The sequence below is a fragment of the Anser brachyrhynchus genome (assembly GCF_964034855.1).
Source record: "Anser brachyrhynchus genome assembly, chromosome: 1".
Lineage (NCBI taxonomy): Eukaryota > Metazoa > Chordata > Aves > Anseriformes > Anatidae > Anser > Anser brachyrhynchus.
Window position 1 is genome coordinate 138305604 of NC_137694.1, and position 22456 is coordinate 138328059.

Here is a 22456-nt window from a genome sequence, read left to right on the forward strand (position 1 = left end):
AATTGTACATATTAAGTAAAGATATCTATAGGCTGGGAAATGCAAATAATCCTTGCTATCAAAGCAAATCCTTGCTAATCAAATTGCTAGAAACACACTTACTGCACTTCCAGTATAATTCAGTCCTGGTGGGTGTTGGCTTCTTTTAATATATATGTTGGGTAAACAGTTAAGTTTACCTCTTTGGATTGTTTAGCTTTTTTAAAGAGTATGTATTTATGATGGTTTCACTCCTAATAGCCTCTAGAGAGTTTAATGTCTATCACAAACCTTTGCTAATTTGCTAAAAACTATTTCAGTTCCTTGATTGATTTAATGTGGCCCAATTGATCTGAACAGAACAAATGCTTCCATTCCTCATGGTGCCATGGAAAATGCAAAAATTCCCAGATGTGAATATCGTAGTCAAAACTATTTTGGAATTTTTTGAAGTGTTATTAAAATAACTGATATGATTGATGGATATCCCTATGCATACCAATGAGTCATATATAAATAAATCATAGACTCACAGAATTATGGGGTTGGAAAAGACTTCTGGAGGTTATCTCGTCCAGCAGGACTCAAGCAGGGCCACCCAGAGCATGTTGCCTATCACCATGTCCCAGAGGCTTTTGAAGATTTCCAAGGAGGGAGATTCCACAAGCTCTCTGGGCAACCTGTGCCAGACCTTGGTCACCCTCACAGTAAAACGTTTTTTCTTGTGTTCAGAAGGAACTTCCTGTGTGTCAGTTTGTGCCCATTGCCTCTCATCTTGTCACTGGGGACAGGCTCTGACTTCTCTTCTTTTCCTAGTAAAAACAAGTATTTCCAGTATTGAATTTTTTTTCTCTTCAAAATTAAATCCTCATAATCAGGCTGTGTGGTACCAATTTGAAGTACTTGTGAGAGGGTTTTTTTCTCCCCTGTCTAAGGACTCCTGAGAAAACTAGAGGACACCTGAGAGAATGTAGAAAATAGAGGAAAACTGAGAACCTTTGGAAAGAGATTTGTCACACCAGAGCATGGCAGGCAAACCTGGACATACCTTGGTCTCTCCACTTACTATATGGCAGCTCCTGTGTATGACCGAGCTGACATCTGTCTTCTGATTTGGGGAAAACAGCTTCAGACATAAGTGCATATTCAAAATAAACTTGCAACTGTATTGGTTGAATAGGTAAGTAGAACCTAAAGACCTATTTTGAAATGCTATTTTATATATCTTCATTAATCCTATTCATTCTAAAATTTCAATATTAAAAAGAAGGAAAATTAAAAGTGCAGTGTGATTACTATTGCTATGAAGATAAAGGATTTGCACAACACACTTCAGTAATATAATACGGTTGTAAGGCTTAGTACAAACTTGGTATCAGAACTAAGTAGAGATATTTCACAATGATTCAACTTTCAACAGTTTGGTTACACCTGTCACTTTAAATTTTTCCACAAAAGCTAAACTGTAAACCTGAATTGGACTGACAGTAACACTCTAATCTACTTGACTTATTTTCTATAGATAATTAATTTGAAGAAATGTTGTATTTGCTCATTCACGTTGTTATATTTTGAAGGATAGATTGAGAAATTATTTTGAGAGGGGAAGAAAATTGCCCTCATAACTTTCTTTCAGTCACGGTAGTCTTTACTCAAAAACAGGATACATTTAGAAAGAGGAAGTAAAGCAGGAATTAATAGGTTAGTCTGCAGTTTTTCTGTCAGGTGTAAAATGGTGTGGATTGTGTTGTAATGTCCAAAATTTTTTGGGACAGATGTGGTTATGTTCTGTGATTTATGTGTTAAGCATGCTGTTTTGGTGAGTAGATTTCCTGTACAACTTATATTCTAGTAAATAACAGAGGCTTTTAGAAAAACACAGGAAAGAAGGATCATCATCTTCCTTTTCTGTGTGTTTTCCACTAGACCTCACAATTCATCCCAAGACGAGGAAAAGACAGCTAGCAGGAAAAACTTGAAGGTTACTAGAAAATCCTGGGAGAGCCATAGTTTAAGTCAACTTTTCACTGAGCCTAACAAGCTCATTCAGAAAATGTAGGGACTTGGAGAACTAAGCACCCCAGTCAGATAAAGTCTCTCTTTCCGAGAGGAAGGCTTTCAGATTGGCATATAGTGATGCACACTGGGATAGTCTGAAAAGTTTTGGACTTACCTTGGACTTACCTTCCTCTCCAACAAAGCATGGGCAGACAATAACATGAAATGCTTTTATATGGACTTTTTGAAAAACTTTGCATTTTACTGTGCTTTATTCTTTTAATATGAAAAAAAAATGGGAAATAGGAACAGGAAGAAATTTGAGAGACAATTTACTCCACCCACTGCCTGACAGAAGGGTTATCTGTAGATGTCATTCCCTTTGGTGTCTGTTTAACATGTTTGTTTATACATACTTTTACTGGGGAAAACTTTACAAACCTACTGGGTAAATTATTCCACAGTCTTATGGCTGTTAGCAATGACAAAGTTTTTTGTTCAACTCAATTACCCCGCTTGTTGAACTACAGACCCATTATTTCAATTAGCTATCAGGTAAAAAGTCTTTTGTGTTTCCATTACTATATGGAAGACAGTTATCATGTTCCTTTTAGCAGTTTGTTTGTTTTGTTTTGTTCTTCTGTCTAGGCTAAACAACAGCTTATGCAGTCACCCTTCTGAAGCCATTTTTTTCCATATTCTGATCATTCTCAGTGTTCCTCTCTGGTCTCTGTCCAACTGGTTCACATCCTTTCCTAATTACAGTACTCTAAATAATATTTAGTGCTCCAACTGAGGCTTCAAGATCTTCAAGAAGACTTGAAGGACCACTTATTGTGTTGTTCAGAACAATGTGCCTCCTAGAGCGCCTTTTTCACAACACTACTGGCTCACATTCAGCTTGTGCTCCACAATAAGCACAGATCCTTTTCGTTGTTAGAGAGCTGTAGCTCAGCCAGCCCTTCCCCGCCCTGCATTTGCACAGATGGCCGTTCCTAGTAAATACCTCGCCTGAAGAAAGCTACCAACAGCTCCACAGAGAAAACCAGGGATTGCTGTGCAGACCCAGATGTGCAACAGAAAACCAAGACTGACTCAAATATTGAGAAACAAGCTTTTCTACAAAGGGAGAGGAAGTCTTCAGACCCAATGCCTCAAAGGAAGTCATTCCTGCAGACTAGAAGGGAACCCCATGCACACTCCCCGGTGCCATAGTAGGGTTGGAAAGGATTGAGTTCAAAATAGTGAATAGTGAATACAGTAAAGAATTGATCCTTATATTGGGAAATGTTATACAATAATATAGGATGCCAGGATAAAAAGAGGGTGAGAAGCTTTAGGGAGAGATGTAATCCTCATTCCTCTGGAACTGCCTCTTCACCAGAAATTCATTTCAATTCACTTAGTGGTGACAGATTTACTAGAAAAGGCTGAAGGAGTGGCATCACTCCTTTTCAACTCCCCCACCCCTACACACACACACACACACACATAGAGGTTGGCATAGAACATAATCCTAGACTTGGAAGACAAACTCTCCCATTTACAGTTGCTTCCTCATCACCCTGTGGCCCTGTCATCAGACTTCTCCCTCACATTAGCTCCTGTGGCTGAGGTTATTGTTTGCGAAATGGAATTCTGATGATCCGTCCTTCAGAAGGGTTCAGCAATTTAAGCAACAATATTTCCTGTGCCATGTCAGCTTTTGTAATGATGCCCATGGCCAAAGAAATATTCAGAGGCATTTCTGTTAATATTTCAATTTACTTTCCCTTTACCACTTTTTATTTCTTCTTTACATCTAGTTGTAATAGCTTCATGCTGAAGCTTGGTCTCTGTAGAGCAGATATGCAGAGGTGAACTTACAAGCCACTGAAGAACAGAGTCAACGTGTAATGTATGTGTAATGGCATTTTTTAAATACAAATTAAAGTAAGGAGGAGGAACAGACTGCTGCCAAATGCTGAAGGCTGCAACTGGTAATGGAAGAATTATTTTCATGCATTTAAGAGAAAGTGCTGAAGTGCTGAAGAGTTTTATAATCTGTTTTATAAAGTACTTGACAGTGCCCCTCTAACATAAACCTGCTCAGAGTAATTACTAGATTCCTTGGCTATTCTCAGCAAGTTAAAATAAAAGCTCCACCTTTCCCTGTATGAAGAGCTGTGATTTTTGCCCCTTCAGAGGGAATGAACTCATTCTCCTCCTGCTTATTCCACCATATGGCCTCCTCTGAACAGCTGAGGGCCAAACAAAATGCAAGCCTTTTCTGCTTGTGGTTCTTCTTCCCAGAGCTTGAAAGGGCTGCTGCGCCCTTTCTTTCCTACATCAAATTTGTAATGAGCCTCTGCCAAAGCACAGGTCAGCAAGAAAAAAGGAAAAAAAAAAAAAGGAAAAAAAGAAGGAAAAAAAAAAAAGAACACAGGTTCTTTCCTTTGACTTAATCCTTCTGACAGGCACAGATCCAGTAACTCATGAAGATCCTCATCAAGTATGTCTGCTCCATTTCAGTCAGGTGAATATTGTCATGTTGATGAAGTATCCCAGAGGAACTGCTAAGCACGACTTCATTACTTACACTGAAATACCCCATCTACTAATCTTGGCAAGCAAGAGTGACTGTTTCTCTGAAACTCCCCACTCACTATTTGAGCTGTGGCAGCTCCAGCAGCATTTCAGCCATCTTCCTTTGGAAAACTCCTCTGTAAAACAGCAATGACAAGTGGGTCAATAAACATCTATGAAGCATTTGAGCACATATTCTACTTTTACTGGTCCATTAATGCAGGCTCAGTGAAAGATAACTGTGTTTTAATGACTAGCATGCAAGACATTGACTACCAAATGCATGAAAAAACTTTTAAAGCAGTTCTTTCAGAAACAAGTCCTTGACCCTGCAAATATTTCAGATCTGGGCTGCCAAGACATGGCATGTAGCGCTGTCTGTGAAATCATCACTGGCTGCAGAAATATCAGAATCGTCAGCTCTGACTTGGCAAAAGGTTATGTGGTGTACCAAGATAGCTTATACAATAACGGGGTGGAGTGTTCATGCATCTTTTGTCTTCAACTAGTTGCTCATGTGAGTGTGAGAGAGGGAAATCTTGTGGTTTTATCTTTTCCAGTTCTTTGGGGGATGGTCAAAAATATTGGCCAAGCGCAGGTTTTATTTTTCCAGAGAATGAATATACTGCTTTCTGCAAAGCAAAGAACAGGTTTCAAAGCCTCTTTTTCACATTGTTAGAAACTTAGATGTATACAGCAAGTACAGAATTACAAAGGGACTATTACAGTTATTTCAGTTGTGGATGTAATAAAAATTGGCTTTTCTATCTCCCAGAATTTTTACAAATTTATAGCATTTAATAAGGGTCATAGATATAGCAACAGACAAAAACTATGTAATCAACAGCAGGCTGGTTAAACACTTGTCACTCACTTATTTCTTCAGGAAACATTTTTTTCTCCGACATACATAAGTGTGTAATCCTACAGGAATAAACTGTATTTGACCAAAAGAGTCAAGACATTTGGTCACCTACCTTCAGCCTTCCCATCCCCTTCCAACAGGATAACACTACTTGAACTCTGATTGAGTTTTTAAAAAACTTATAATTATTCCCTGGTATCTTATTTACTTTGTAATACACCTTGACAAAGTTATACAAGGGCAAGACTTTTCTTAGCATTCAGAAAGTCATTTCCTTTCAAACACCTGCAGAACAAAATACTCTAGAAACAACAAAGGTCCAGGATGCAACAAACAAAACCAGGCAAAAGCAAATCCTTCTCTCTCATGAAAGGATCTCATGATCCTTAATGTTCGTGTTTTATGAAGAACAGTTTTCAAAACAGTCCTCTGGGAAGGAAGCACACCAGTTTAGGGCTAAGAGCTGCTGCAGAAAATTAGCTGATGTACCTGAGAAAAGGCAGTGTCTGCATCTCCTGCAACAACTCCTACTGTCTACTCTCTAGATCCCTTCCAAGAAAGAACCTTACTTTTATAGTTAAATATTAAAGAGGCATGACTAACTATCCAGTAACATGAAATGTGTTATCTTGTTCAAGGAAACACTGGGTGCTGAAAAACCCAAGGGCTATATTTCTGTTTCTGCTACAGGTTTCTTCCCCAACTATTGTTATTTGTGCCCTACTAACATCCCCAGGCAGGAATTAAAGCTCCATTATTTCAGGTATGGCATATTCAACAAAAGATGATTCATGCACCAAGGAGGCTAAGTTCATGATGACAACTATGTTCTTGTGGTTAATCATGAATATTTTGCTTTCTCTTCCATGAAAACTTGAGACAATAACACCCAACCCCTAGAATGTATTTTGAGGCTAGGAAGTGTTCATAAACATTTGGCAAGTGCTTGATTTTTAAGTTTCAGTTTACTAGAGAAATATAAAGTAATATATATACTTTCCCTCCAGAGCAAAAATAACCATCGTAAAGAAACTATGTAGCACATGTAGCTGTTGCAAAATAAGCAATTGTAATATTTCAGATTTTTTTCCACACAAATACGTGTTCTTTAAATGACCCCAGGGTGTTATGGTAACTGAGACCACATTCCTTCACAAGTCATCACAGCGCTTTTTTTTATTAATAATTATACTATAATGTTCGGTAAGTTACAGTAATGCTGGAAATCTCTGTCTCTTGCACACCCTCACTGTTAGATCATCAGTTTGACAGTGAAATACCCTAAATCCCAAACCAGCTCAGAAATGATCTTTCAGCAGACTTTAAAATTACTTGGTCCTTAACCAGGTCTCTCTGGCTTATCAACAGCCAAATTTTCCCAGCATATGTGTCTGCTATTTCAGACTTCTGTTTGCCAAAGTGTTCTTTTGGCTGGGATCATCCCCCTGGGTGTTGTGCTGGAAAATTTGCCAGAAACTGGGGGGATTGCACTACATTTGGATCCTTCTGTGTTTTCCTCAGATTTTCTTTTTAGTATGATTTCCTCTTCTGAAAAAGGTCAAGGAAATGACAAAAGAGTTAAGCAATTATAACATACAATATTCATGCAACATACTTGTGTAACATAAATACATCTTCTCAAAAGCACAAAAAATCCCATAATCTAAATGTAATTATGTAGAAGGAGAAATTTGGAAGCAAACTTGTTCTCCTTTATGTTAAGCTGTGTTGGACATCCAGACACTAAATGTAACGATATAGAAAGCAGCTGCTACAACCTGACCACTATTATCTTTTTTTAATTGGGTACTACTGCAAGACCTTCTACATTCCCTGTTAATTTTCCTTGCAAAGTATTTCCACATCAATATCCTCCACATGGTAGCAAAATGTTTGAAGTCCTATGCAAAAGAAAAAGTGATTGATGGTGTATTGTACAGCTAATCCAAAGCTTACTGATGTCAATGCAATTCTTTGCTTTGGCTTCTGTTGGTTTAGGGTCAGACTCTAAAGCAGTGCTTGTGAAATGTTAAATGTTTATTTTAAATAGCAAAGGATGAACTGCAAGCCAAACAGCTTATTCAAAAGAGAGAGAGAAAAAACAGCAAGGCAAAGATTATTCTCATTTCCATGCTGTGGACTGTGGAGGCATAATTCTTTTCTTAGTGTTGATTTATAAATAACTTCATTGCCAATCTGAAAACTCTTCAAAAGAAGAAAAGGAAAAAAAAATAAAAAGGCATTCACAAGAACACAAGAAGCAATGCTAGAAACATGAAGAAATCACATACTTTCTGAGGCAATAAATATTGTGAAGTCTTAAACACATGGTATTGTGGTCTTAGAATCTTAATCCTACATGCTCACACTCCTTTTTTAATGATTCCCATGAAATTAGTAATTTCGGATACCCAAAAACACTTCAGATCTCACATGTATTTTGAGTTCTGAATTTTCATGGTTTACTTAAATTATCCCAACACTCCGTACTGAAAGCAGTAAGATAACTGGACCCCGCTATCTGTTCAGCTCATCCCAGTGATTCTGCTCTTTCCCTGCTTTATCTGGCTGTATTTTCTGAGACCTGCTTCATATTAAATACAGAACTCCTGCCTTTGGAACAGCTATCGGAGGGCTTCACAATTCATTCCAGTAAAGAATGATGTGAAAGCAGATTCCCATGTATTAATGGACTCATTCTTCCTCTTAAGAAAACAGTGTAGAGTAGATTTTCTCATTCCAGATCAGACCACTGATACCGTATCTCATCTCTAACATCAGTCAGATATAGCTGCATCTGAGAAAAATACAAAGGGCAATCATATGCATGAGACCATTGAGAGCTTTCCATTGCTTCAGGCCACTTGCATTTTAAAGTTTCAAGGTCTTATTCTTTTAACACAACTTTGTGGCCCATAGGTCATGTATCATCAATAGGTTGATTATATATTTTGAAATTAATTTTAATTCATTTTTTCTCAGATTCACTGGAAGTACCTTACTGCAGTAACACAAGAAAGGATAAAGATCTTAGTTACCTCTTTCAGAATGTTTTGTGTGTTATTCTTCAGTCTCACTTTATGTATCTAGGCTAGCAGGAAACAGGTCCAATCTGTTTGATATTTCCTTGTGAAGAAACCACTTTCACTTTTACAACAGTGCCATGTATAATTGAGAATATTCCAGCTAGGAAAGTCTTATTTATACAGTGGAACTGTAATCTCTCCCATTTCACAATCTCATTTTCTTTCTTAACAGGTTTTTCTGCTCTGTTGCCCACTGTCTGGCACTAGGCTAACACTGTTGTGAGTCCATTCATTCCTCAGTTTGAACACTCTTGCAGCTTTCAGAGGGTCCTCATACATCTTGACTTTTGATTAATTTTGAATAATGTTTGTCACCACTTCACTATTGCATGAGCTTTGCCAGCCTTTGAAAAGCAAGCAGACAAAATGTGTAATAGACTGTAGGATTCTTAAGGCATTCTGCTGTTAATTATCTTGTAGAGCTTTTTCCTTCCTGAAAATAATGTTTAAATTATATTTCTTCAAATTTTATATTTTTTCCTAAGCCATATTCTTTGGCAAAATGAAGACTATAACTCCTGCGCGTGATTTAAAGGATAAACATAAAGGGGGGAAAATAAATCTGGTAGTCCAATAAAATAATTCTGCCAGAGAAAAAACATAGCTAATGTCTGATTAGTGTCAAGCTTCCTGTGCTACTTGCACCTTACCTTTCCTTGAAGTTACATTTCATGGAGGGATGGAGGACTCTCTCCAGCAGCCTACCTTCTGGTTTATCTTCTCATTTTTGAACAATGCTTCCTCACCTTCCCTGACAAACACAGCAATGCATAAAAGTCATGTGGTACAGGGGTCTTCAGTTTTCTGAGTAATTGCATTGAGAAGCAAAAGTGGAAGCCAAGCTCAGGATGTCTCCTGTGACAGCCCATGCCAGCAACTCCCTCCATACAGCGTGGAACTACCTGGGTATGTCCATTTCCAAATAAAACAGCCACCCTTTGTTGAAATGTGAACATTAAGCAGTTTTACAACCTGTAATAAATATCCTAATAAATGCAGTGTTTTCATCACTGTCAACTAATTCATGAAATAATCATTTACTGAGGATTATTTGTATGTCAAAGTTAATGCAGTTGACCTGTTTCAGTTTACCTAAATTCTTTGTATATAATGACAGGCAATTACAGTCAATAATGTCAACCACAGTTATTGAGTAATATTGCCAAATGACAAGATGCAAACTTTTCTAATCATAAGCCAAATCATAAGAAAAAACTCACCTCTTGAGAGGTCAATTGACACCATGATGATTAACAACTAAGAGATTACATATTTATTACTTATTAAAAGTCCCAGCTACCTATGAATAATTTATATATTTCACATAGTTTATTATTCCTCAGCATACATTTTAAGTATGTGCATGTATATGTCCAGAAAAAATAAACACATCTTCCTTGAATCCAAAATCTAAGGCATAGGTCCTTGGGATATTAGAACCAACATTATTGAGTGTTGATACTTGAAATCAAACAGACCACTAAATCATCTGGAAAACAGTACTCAACAACCATTAAAATTGCACCCAACTTTCAATAGTTGATTCAGAGACCTAATTTTTTTTCACTCACACTTAAAGGAAAATTGGTCTTGACATCTTATAGGCTTTTATTTTAGTTTAATCTATATTTAAAAGAAAAATGAAAAAACAAACTTGCTGAGTTCTGAATTGTGACATACATTTTAATTTGTTGAAAGTAAATTTTACTGTGAAATCATTATAGAAATGTTATTTATTTATTTTTAGACTTTTTTTGTTGTTGTTGTTGTTATAAACTAGAAGTTGTCTTCATTTTTCATACTTGAACTCTGAAATATGGCCACACTGGAGATGGCAGTCAAGCTGCACAGCAACTTAAATCTTGAACAATCATTCAGTTATTCACTGGCCAACTTGATTTCACCACAAATTGAATCCTTTCTGAAAAACACTACCAGAGCAGAGTTAAAATAACAGAAATAGGGATTATTTTAGCAGTACTGCCTTTACAATCAAAATTATTACAATTTCAATAATAGCTTTTAATTTAGGATAGATTACAGTGTTTGACTTTACAGTAGAATTATATGATTTCATCTTGGATCACAATCTTTCTTTTGAAGAAATTCCTGCTCTTCAGAAACCCTGTATGTAATAACTGTAACTTTCTATCTGACCTTTCTGACCTAGTAATAGTTCCCATTATACTAGCATTGATCTAGTGCCTGCTATCTTTATCTTCCAAGAAATACCTGAACTTTTCAAATTTTGTGGTTCTTCTGAGAGAAAGCTAGGTGACAGGAGCTACATTTTTATCTCAAAACCTCTCATGCTGAGATATAGTAAAGAATATGGTGAACTTATCATTGGTCAATATTTTAAACCGAGATTAATTAGTTCTATGAAAAGAAAGGTCTATCTCAAAACCAAATGATAGGTTTCATGCAGAGTTCATGTGTAAAGTGGTGAGTTTTTTTCATAGTTTACAGCTTCTTTCATGCAGCAGATTGGATTATAGCAAAGATTTTTTCCAGCTTTAACATTCAATGTTATTTTTGTCTTGCAAAACTGAATTCCACAGTTGTCAAGAAAATATCGTGCCTTCAGCAAATGTCTGACTTTTAGAGGTAATGGATCCAGTGAAACACAAAATCCAGTTCCACACAGCACTTCACAGTGCTGGTTATGCATTTTAGCAAAGCTGAACTCTCATTCCAAGCAACATCTTTCAAAAGTCATTGAATTGGGAGTGTGCCTGGATAAACACACATTTTTTGCTGTTTCAGACCACTAAGTCCCGCTTGATGAAAGTGAGACCCAGTCTACCACCTCCCACCCCAAACCTAAGCAACCCATGCACTGGAAGGTGCACCCACTGCGATTCCTCTGTGTCCTGTGCCTTTGGCACAATACCCATGTATTTGTCTCACATGTGAGCATTCAAATGGCCTAAGGTGTCTGCAGTTTTTCAATGTTTATTCAAAACTGAATTCCTTCAGAGTTTAAATACATAACCGGTGGAACTAAGTGAGATTAGTCCTACAGTCTGCTGCTTTCCTTATGTATGTGCTGCTATTTTTAGGGAGATCACAATATATACTATTCAGGATAATAATAAACGTTAGTAATTCCCATTAAAGGGAGTAGAAACACTGGAGTTCTGCTGTGTTTTTAACTAACTTTTTGGCTGGCTCTCTGCAGTGTAGTGGGTGGTGGAAAATCACAGCACACCAATGGCATGGTAACAATTTCCTCTCCAGCAACAGGCTTCTATAGGACATCCTTATTTGAAAGCAGTGATATTTTGTAACCAAAACACTACCTGAAAAGCAAAAAATGCTATGTAGGTCTAACTTACATATTAGGCAACTTACATTTTTCCTAACACAGTTTCTGCTCTTATTAAGTATTATTTTTAAAAAAATGACATAATTAGAAAGACATTGTGCAAGATTCCATAAAAGGATTTGCTGTTAACAAAATAACAGCTGAACAGCTACAACTGAAAGTGTGAATCCAGCATAGTGAAAATGCAGGCCCGATTCAAAATCCTTATCTGTAAGTGTATCTATAGTGATACTGAAATAATATAAAACCTTAAATTCTGCACTCCTCTCCTGAACTTTTTTATATTTTTCATTATTTTGATTTAAATAATATAAAAATAATAAGCTAAAATTTGCAGTGCTTTTACAGAGCAAATGCTGTGTTGAGAGGAAAAAAAATAAAAATAATAATAAAAAAAAAACATGGTTATAGAAACAGAAAAATGAACAGATATACAGCAAGCCAAAGGAAGCAATTGAAAATCACAGCAGGCAGGAAATATCTCTATAAATTTAATGCTCATCAAAGAATATTAAGAAATAAGAGGGGGTTGAACAGCCATAACACAAGATAATAACACTACTGTTAGGGCTAGTGAAGAAGATGAACTCAAAAGAAGCAAACAACAATCTGTGTGCAAAGAGCACAGTGTAATAGTGAAGCAAAACTGCAAGCCAAATAAAGAATTACCTAATTGTATTATATATAACTCACTGTAATAAATGGAAAAAAAATCTGAAATATTCCACATTAAAATAATCAGCAAAAAGGGAGGTGTGGAAACTGCATTTAAAAAAAAAAAAAAAAAAAGGAAAAATCAGCAGAGAAAATATTTAGTCTAGATGTCACTGTCCTGTAAATTTAATTAGTAAATAAATAAATATTCATGAGCAGGATGCATTTATAAAGACTAATTATCATATAGCTACCGTAACACACAAATGAAAATCTTAACAAGTTTTAAGAGTAGAGTAATTTTGGGAAAATGAAAAGACATGATGTCAAATAAAACCCTAAAGTTTAACCAAAATGGACAAAATTAACAAAAAGAGACAAATGAGGTTGGGGTCTCTCCAGCCAATCTGAGTGGGGATTATTAGAAATGCAATCTTTGGCCTATATGTCTAAAATGTAGGTTCGGCATTCAACGTTTGAGTCTTTTATTGAATCAGGCTATTCCACTCAACTCTCAACAGCTGCCAGAAATCTTTGTATATAACATTTTTTGTCTTTTTTTTTTCCCCATACTCATAGGAGTTTATCATTTAATCCTCTGATTCCAGTCTGATGTGCTAATTCACTGGTGATGACTGCACTCAAAAAGCTAGCGGTGTTTTGCAAATTGCATAGGTAATGTATTTTGCACATAATTAGAATCTCTTTTTATAACACAAGCTGCTGTATCTCCTGTGTGTATGTTCCTATTTCTAAATTGGTCAACAGCACGTATAGCACACTGCAGAGTCTGAGAGCTTTTCAGTTTGAGGCATCCAGAAACTTCAAGACTTAGCTGGCTCAGTGAAGGATCCAGGCTGTGAAATCCACTGGAAAGTGCCAAAATGAAGCATGTGTTGTTTGACCTACCTCAGAGAGACAGAGGATATCAGGAACATGCCTGCATCATATGGTGGGGACCTCGGGGATCTTGATGGATGAGCTATGAGCAGGTGCGGTGAGGACCCTCTAGTACTCTAGTAGCCCCTTACAGGAATCCCAGTCTCCTTGCAGAAGTGGTTTCCCCTGCCCGGGGCTGGGAGCCATAACTGAGGTAATGCACAAAGAACTTTGGTCTCTCTTCCTTTCTGGATACTCTCTAATTACTTCATGTAACTGAATGATTCATAGTGACTTTCTTACTAATTTGGTGGAACAAGAAGTTAGGTCACATTTGTGGGCGTATGGAAACACACATATTGAACAAACTGCTAAATGGACAGTGCTACTGACTCTTCTGTTCCCTCTCCTGAGTAGTCTGACTACAGCCTGTTCCCTTGTAATTTTCCTACTCTTCCTGGGAAATGAGTGAGAGTTTTAGGTCTGACCCTATCAGCTACAACAGCCATTACATATGTTTGCCACTTGGTTAGAGAAGAAAATCCAGCCACTTTTTGGATGTGTTTGCCGAGCACGTGTAGTTAAATTGCATTATATAGCAGCTCTGTTTGGTGTTGAACAGCTTACCCAAAGTGTCTTGTATCTGGCTTGTCCCACAAGCATAGCTAATCCACCAGTGTTCAGGGAGCTGAGGCTCTGTCCAGATACCACCAGCCTTTCTGCTCAAACGGGGCTCCATGGCCAACAGCCCATATTCACATCCTGACGAGTACAAGCAAACTGAGAGAATAAATTCCTAGTAAAACTGGGTGACCCACTTGGTTTGTTGAGTCATATAAGGGAAGTAAATGATACGTCACTGACCAGATTTTGCTTGTTTCTCCATTTTGCTTTTATGATTTTGCATTTACATTTACACCAATGCATACTTCACCAGTCCCCCCTCCCACAAGACACTCCTTGTGTCACCTCTGCACTTCTGTCCTTCCCACCTTGCTATTCCCTCAGAGTAGATGTTTTGTATATGCTTAATGTATCTGCTCTTTATAAAGCACAAAACAGAGGCATTTCTGAATTAAAAAGCACAGGTATGGTTGAAGCTAAAGAAACAGGATTTCCTGAATAGAGCCCTAAAAAGCACACAAAGTGCAGACAGAAATAGAAGCAGCTGTTGCAAAGCAAGGAATACAACTTTCTGGGGAAGGGAGTTCAATAATTCAGAGGTGAGCAACTGCAACCAAGTTAACCCAGGTTTCTAATTTATGGGAGAGAGGGGTTTTTGAACGTTGTAAGTGGAGGAAACAGGAAGGTGTTGAATAGGAAAAGTATGTATAGTGTCAGCAAAGAAAGTGGTGACAAGTCAAAGGACCACTTTTCTTGTTCAAGAGCTGCAATCTAGGGGGCCTGAAGTACTTGAAGTACCTGAGAAAATAGTAGGAAATGGGGCACAAAATATCTGAATTCAAGGTTGAAAAGATGAGTGTTGGGATGGAAGAGGAAAAGGGTATAGTGGAGTTTGGGAAGAAAGAGAGTCAAAATGTGAATAAGATCATTAAAAAACAAAAACAACAACAACAACAAAAAAGTAAAATCAAGTTTCTCTCCTTCCACCTGTTAAGGTTTGTTGTCTTTTATTGAAAAATTAATTTTTTTTTTGAAACCAGGATGTTTCCTGCTTTTAGACTGAGAATTAAAATAATAACTATTATTATTATTATTGTTATTTAGCAGTGCTGTATCCTTGCGTCTGCTGCTTCATTATCTTCTGTGATGCAGCTTAACTGTATTGGTCCAAAATGCACAATAGTGCCTCACCAGAAAGTTCATAAACCCGTTAGGCTTGAAATGAGAGTGAAAGTTTAGTTCTTGAATATCTTTCCTTTGGAGACCTGAAGGCAACCACCCTAGTGAGTTTTAAGAGATGCTTGATATGTTTGTGATTGTGAACGTGAGCTTAAAGCCTTTTTATTGCAATAGCAGACTTCTGGACCAAATGAATATTTTCCAGGACTCGGTAAGTATTTTCAGACCTACATGCTAATGATCTATGAGAGTACCATACATCAAGTGAAATGTGGACAGCCCCACAGAAGGACTAAAGGTCATGAGAAACTAGAAATACAACTCAGCTGCCCTGATGGGTTATTTCTAAATAAACAGAAAATAAAATAAAATTAGTCTTTAGAAACATTTTGCATCTTGCACTTATTATAGGAAATTCATGAGAATTTTCAGTAAAAATTTCTTTATGTGTTAATGTTACCTTCTAAGTCAGAAGACACAAAAGTAAAGAACCCTCCCACCATATCTAGTTCTCCTCATTTCTTCCTGAGTAAAAAATCATTAGAATGGGTGTGTCAGGGAAGTGGTGGGGTCCGCATCAGTGGAGGTATTTAAGAGACATGTGGACATGGTGCTAAGGGTCAAGGATTAGTGACGGAACTCAGTAGGTCAGGTTGGTGGTTGGACTTGATGATCTTGACTCATTCATGCAAATTCCATTTAGCAGAGCTTTGTAAAGATTCCTTTACAGCCCCAAGGTGTGGCTTTGCATTGACATAACAGAAAAAAAAAAATCAAATTCCGCGACAAGGCTGTGAAGGTCAGTACAAAAATCTAAATCAACCATACCTTGGACAGAAGTATACCACGGAAATAGGTTGCTTAAGTTGTTTTAAGTTTAGCTTCAGCTAAATCACCACAATGTGTCCTTGAAAGAAAAGTAGCCTGCAATATCTTGCAAGGGACAATGAGGTGCAAAATTACATCTACTCAGGAAATTAAGAACGTTTCCTTGGAAAAGGCAGCCTTTCTGAAGAAATGGTGTTGGTTAAGCACTATATCCTCAGAATGGTGGAGTATGGGCTCAAAATTTACAACAGTAAAACAATGTTAATGGCTAATGATTTACAACTTCTAAACATTTTGGAGGCTTCCTGTTGGAGACACAGGTGATCTTCTTAGCTGTCAGTTGTAGCAAACGGAAAAATGAAAGATTTTTGTTGCTTCTTTAATCTATGAGTATTTCTCTAGAAGTGTTCAACACTTGCAAAAATGCATTACTGGTAGTGATAGATTCAAATCTCATGTCTGGGCTTTGCTAATAGGACTGTCTTTATATAGAGCTTTTGCACAGCAAAGAGATTCTGTAGAAATACCTCAGATTTGACTCTGCAAAAGATAAGCACATTTCAGTTACTAGACTATATTCCTGACAAAAGCACTATGCCAGGAATACAATGAAAAGCCTTAAATAATTCCAGTTCCCTTCTGAAGCAACTTTTTTTTTTTTTATCAGCATGTATCTAAATAAATTTGTTCAATTAAAAAAAAAAAAAAAAGGAAGTGAAGTCACAATATGTCCATGATTCTTTGATGCTGAAAGATACAAGATCAGTTAGTTAATTGTAGAGGGAGATTAAAGTCTGATTGCCCTGTTAGACTGGGCTGGGTTTTTTGTTTGTTTCTTTGCTTGTTTGTTTAATATCTGTGTGTTAGCATACACTACTGAACACATTCAATTAAGCTCATGTTGCTTAATTTGCCAATTCACTTACAATGTGATGTAACATGCCAAACAGATATCCATAGGGATTCATTATTTCAACATGCCCATCAAAGGATATAGGAAAATGTTAGTCTTACAGGTAAGGAGGAACTTCACTATGAATTGCAAATGAGAAAATCTAGATATTGGCATTTTGGTGTGTTAGCACAGACAAATAAGTGAGCATAAGAAATAATAATTAAAAAAAAAAAAAAAGGAAGAGAAAAAAAGAGGTGGAATAAGCTTTTCCCTTTTCTTGTAGTGCAGTTCTTTCAAATTCATATTAGCTTATCTTTTCAAAACTGTACCTAACCATTGCATAGGTATTTTTCTCTCCAGACAAAATTAATTTGTTCTGGATAGCATTTGAACAGCCCTTGAGCAGATGTTTTTCATTTTAAATGGAGCTTGCAGGCTCAATACTGATTCAATGAATTTTTTAACCATCAAAACTTAACAAGCGTCTAGTACAGCACTCCTTTTACCTCTAGTCAATTTACCAGTTTACAATGTTTCTATCCCTCATGTAACAGTAGTCTCATATTTTTAAAATCTCAAAATTTTGTAACAGTCTACTCTTACATATCATATGAAAATTGTTACTGCTCTTCCCCCTCCCCCTCCTTTTTTTTTTTTTTTCCCCCAGAGTATGATGAATATTTTATGGTATCATTTTTTCCTGAATAACTGAACCAAAAAGTTTAGGAAAAATAAAACAAACTTGTTTTTTAATTAAAATAACTGAAAGAGAGCTGTGCCATGATAAGCCACTGGAGAACTTATTACTTGCTACACCAGTAATGAGACCTAATAGTTGGACAATTGTCTATACAATGAACTTTTAAAGTATTCCTGAAAAAAAAAAAAGTTTCAGTCATTCTAATACAGTTACAACAACAATTAATTCTTCATTTAATATTTTCAGTGTGCTTGAATTGAAGCATTGCCAAGCTGCTTGAAATTACCAGCAATAATCACTGTGTCTTGTTCTGAGGCCTTACTAGACCTTTACCTCTATCCCAACTTCAAAACAACTCTGTTCAGCAATAGAAAACCATGCTGAGTCCACACATCTGCTAATTCATAGACATACATTTGATTTTGTGTATGATCATAGAACCACTGGATTACCCATGTGTGTAGAGCATATGATGAGCAAAGTTTGGTGTTTCCGACTTCACTGAACTGGAATCAATTCCAAATTTGAGGGGCTGGAATTTAGACCAGTATTAAAATCTTTCATATATTCAGACACTCTACACTAAGGGGGAAAAAAAATCATCTGAATTTTATCTATAGATATGATGATTTCAGTTTGACTCTTCTCTGGCCAAAGAGTGGAAATTGCTGCCCCCTGATGCCTCACTTGTATGTGTAATAGAGACGATGATAATCCAACACATTTCTGGTGAATAAATAATGGATTGTTCATTGTTCTGTGCCTTGTAGATTTACCTACATCAGATAATAAAATTGAGATGTTCTCAAAAAGCGTTAGCCTAATTGGAAAAAAAATGGTTCTGCTGTTAATGACCACCCACAGTATGAAGCAATGGAGACATGTGCTTCTGTCAGGTTTAGCACAACATTTTGGCCAGAGTAGCAGGGAAAGGTCTCCAGAGCTGAACAATGCTTTTCCCAGTATAGGTCATTCCTGAAGAGCAGAAAACCAGTAAACGATACTGTAGTTAATACTGCTATGCACAGGCAGTAGATAAAACAAATTATATTGTATTTAACTGCATGTGGCACTGGCTCTCTTCTCCTCCTTTTCAGGTATCGCATAAATTGACAAGATCAGCACCAAATAATGGGGACTGGACATGGCCAATCTGTAGAAAATAAGGCTGTAAATTTGATTTTTAAAAGCAGAAGCATGTAATGAAAGCTTTTAAAAACACATGCTACAAGTAAAAAAAAAAAAGTGTATGTTTTTAGATAACTATGATACTTGAAAAATGTTTGATCAATGTATTTAAATATGTGGGTTTCATTAGGAACTCCCCTACTTGAATTCCCTGAGTCTCAGAGAATTTTTTAACGATGTTCCTCCAGTTTCCATATTTCATACACAGATTGTGGCTCCATGTTTGAAATTTGGGCCTCTACTCTGATACATTTACTTAAGCTGGCTCTTGCCTTCTTCTTCAGTTAATTCCCAATAATTTCACTGGGACTGTTCACAATGTAAAGGAGACTGAATGTGGACCTCTAAAACTGAGACATACCTTCCAAGTGGGTAAGCAGCTGTGACAACATTGGTGTCTTTTAAAGAAGTATCAAGTACAACTCCTCATCAGATTGCATGGGTTTTCAGGCAAGAATATCTTGAAAACTTTTACATACTATTACAGAAAATTTTGTTCTTTTCTTTCTTGTGAGTTGGCCAAACCCCAGCAGCACTTCAGTGAGCTCCAGATGTTGTTATGCCCAAAATTTCAGTGAGCTGAATTCCCGTAACTAGAACCACCTCAGACATGAGTAACACTCCCCAGCAGCTTTCTGGTCCATAAGCTTACAGAAACAACTGCCTCACCTAACAGCACTGCATACTTCTGTCCAAATATTGCTTTAAATATATATATTAAAAAGCATGGCAATTTTTGGCAGGCTTTTTGAGACTTATTACTCCTGTCAATTAGAGGCTATGGGATTTTCCAGATCAAAATCAGGCAGCCCTAGAGACACATGACAAAACTCCCAATGACATCCTGCAATCCTCCACCATTTTAAGAAAGGAATCTTTTCTTTCTGTTTCTCAAAGTTAGGGTTAAAATAGATTTCATTGTTTCAGACACTGGGAAATGTGTTTGAATTTTAGTTAATTTAGTTTCAGAAGAAAACAGTAAAAAATATTATCACTTAATAAAAGAGAAATCAGTGGGCTGGATCCTCTATTCTGGATACATTTTAGAGTATGTGTATCATGAATCTGTGTTAAGCCAGTCCAGGCCTGTTTCCTTATCTTCGCTGCACTCTGGCATACCACAGAGCAGCTCACAGCAGGATCTACAAGGACCAAAGAGAATGATCCCTGCACTGAGTTTATCACAGCTGTACACAGATAAACTCCAAGCCACCTAAGCACATAACTTAAGACAGCAGTGTGTAGCTTAACTACACTGCAAAACCTTGCCAGAGAACCATAGACATGAAGACTACGGGACCATAAATACTTTTAATAATAAATAATAAATTCCCAGAATAAATTCATGGGATCATAAATACAGTTAAATATGGTTGCAGCAGCCACCTTAATACCACCAACTGCAGTACTGACATCTGTCATTATATTCCAGTTGTATTCAGCCTCGGATAAGGTTTGTTCATAAGGTGATGCTTTCCAACGTTTTATTTTCTCAAAATTTAGCACTAGGAATTGAGTTTTCTTTCTTATGCAATTCATTACAAATATGCCCTAAAAACAGCATCATTGACATCATATCTGATTGGAAAGTCCATGAATTAAATACAACAACAACTTACTAATGTTGTAATATCCATCCTTTGATTCCCTGTCAGAGGAAGAATCTCATTATGTCATTATCATTATACCTAAACAATGCAGAGGGTTTTCGCATTTGATTTTCACTGGAGAGTTGTGATTATTGACAAAAGGTAAGCATCTTAAAAGCTTAAGACAAAATATATGGTTTGGGTTTTTTTTGTTTGTGTGTTGTGTTTTGTTTTGTTTTGTATTTAAAAAGGGATGACAGGACTGGAGGGAATTTATAAAGCAAACATGGGCTATGTCTTAGTATTAGTCATCAGGTGAGCTTCTTAAACACAGCTGTATCCTTGAAGTTGCTGGAATACAGAAGTTTCTGGGGAAGGGAGATAGTTATAGTCACTGCTGTTTTACTGCAAAGGGTGGAATCAGAAGTCCATAGTTAGTAATTTCAGTAGTTCTTTGAATTTGAAGTTGTAATCCGAACCATTTTTTTTAATGATGTATAACAACAGAAACCCTCATAGTGAGATGCAGGGGATTCCCAGCTTCAGCATTTGAGAGTTGAGAATGAGGTGTTCTGTAACAGGCCAATTTTATCTCAAATAACTACATAAATCGGAAATAGGTATATGTTGAAGGACATAAGAAAATTGAATCAATTGTAAAAAATAAATAATGAAAATGAAAATGAAAATGAAAATGAAAATAAAAATAAAAATAAAAATAAAAATAGAACTTTAAAAATAAAAATAAAAGGAGAACTTTGTGCAGGGAGGACAGAAGGTAGGCCACTTTCTTCTATTTTGGAAGCAACAAGAAGCAGCCTTCTACTGAAACAAAAATAGTGTCCACCCACTGCAACAGCCAGGCTGAGGATGAAGCTCAGACAGAGTTTCACAACCTCTCCAGGCAATCACCAACACCCAGACAGACCTCCCTAGGATCAAAAGAGTTGCCTAGACCCTCAGCTGAAGGGAATTCCAGAATCTGGAAGTATCTGTAGGGCCTGAAGGCAGAGGTGGATGTCATGGGTGCTAGTGTGGCCAGCTGGATGGAGTTTTCAAGTGAATTGATGTGTTGTGAGAGGAGCTCTCCAGCCTTATGTACTTGCAAGGGGAAGGCAAGCTAGCTTCCAACCTGGAGCTTATGGACTTGACTGACTCACAAGACAAGGGAGACTGGACCATTGCCTCTGCCCAGAGCAGAGGGAGGGGTCCTCCCCTTGCCCCCAGTGTGCCCCTACGCAACAGATACGCAAGTCCAAGTGCAAGGTGCTGCACCTGGCTGAGGGCAATCCCAGGCATGGGTACAGACTGGGAGAAGAACTCATTGAGAGCAGCCCTGCAGGGAAGGACTTGGGGGTTCTGGTGGACAAAAAGCTCAACATGAGCCAGCAGTGTGCGTTTGCAGCCCAGAAGGCCAACTGCATCCTGGGCTGCATCAACAGAGGAGTGCCAGCAGGTCGAGGGAGGTGACTGTCCCTCTCTGCTCTGTCCTTGTGAAGCCCTACCTGGAGTACTGCATCCAGGTCTGGGACCCCCAGCACAAGAAGGATGTGGGGCTGTTAGAGCGGGTCCAGATGAGGTCTATGAAAATGATCAGAGGGCTGAAGCACCTCTCTTATGAAGAAAAATTGAGAGAACCAAGGATGTTCAGCACAAAGACAAGGCTCTGGGGAGACCTTATAGCAGCCTTTATAGCACCCCCCTAAAGAGGGTCTACAGGGGAGACCTGGGGAGGGGGAGTGACACTCTTTGTCAGGGAGTGTAGTGATAGGACAAGAAGTAATGGTTTTGAACTTGAAGGGAGATATAGATTAGATGTTAGAAGGAAAATCTTCACTCAGAGGGTGGTGAGGCACTGCAACAGGTTGCCCAGGGAAGCAATGAATGGATGTCCCATCCCTGGAGGTGTTCGAGGCCACATTGAATGGGGCCTGTGGCAATCTTATCCAGTGGGTGGCATCCCTGCCCATGGCAGGGGGGTTGGAGTTAGATGATCTTTAAGGTCCCTTCCAACCTGAGCCATTCTATGATTCCATAGGAAGAAAAAGAGTAAGATTTGTCCAGAAACCTTATTTAAGGTCTTTATATTGCACACTATT

At 37.5% G+C, this 22456-nt stretch overlaps 1 long non-coding RNA gene across 1 annotated transcript in view; it reads right to left on the bottom strand.

Annotated features, from left to right (window-relative positions):
* Positions 1-462: 462 nt before the first annotated feature.
* The window catches only part of LOC308193160, a 31683-nt gene continuing 9689 nt past the window's right edge, over positions 463-22456 (bottom strand). The window contains exons 2-3 of the long non-coding RNA XR_013949425.1: positions 4623-4679; positions 463-791 (exon numbers count right to left, since the gene is read on the bottom strand). This is a non-coding gene — a long non-coding RNA (uncharacterized lncRNA). The remainder of the gene's footprint in view (positions 792-4622; positions 4680-22456) is intronic.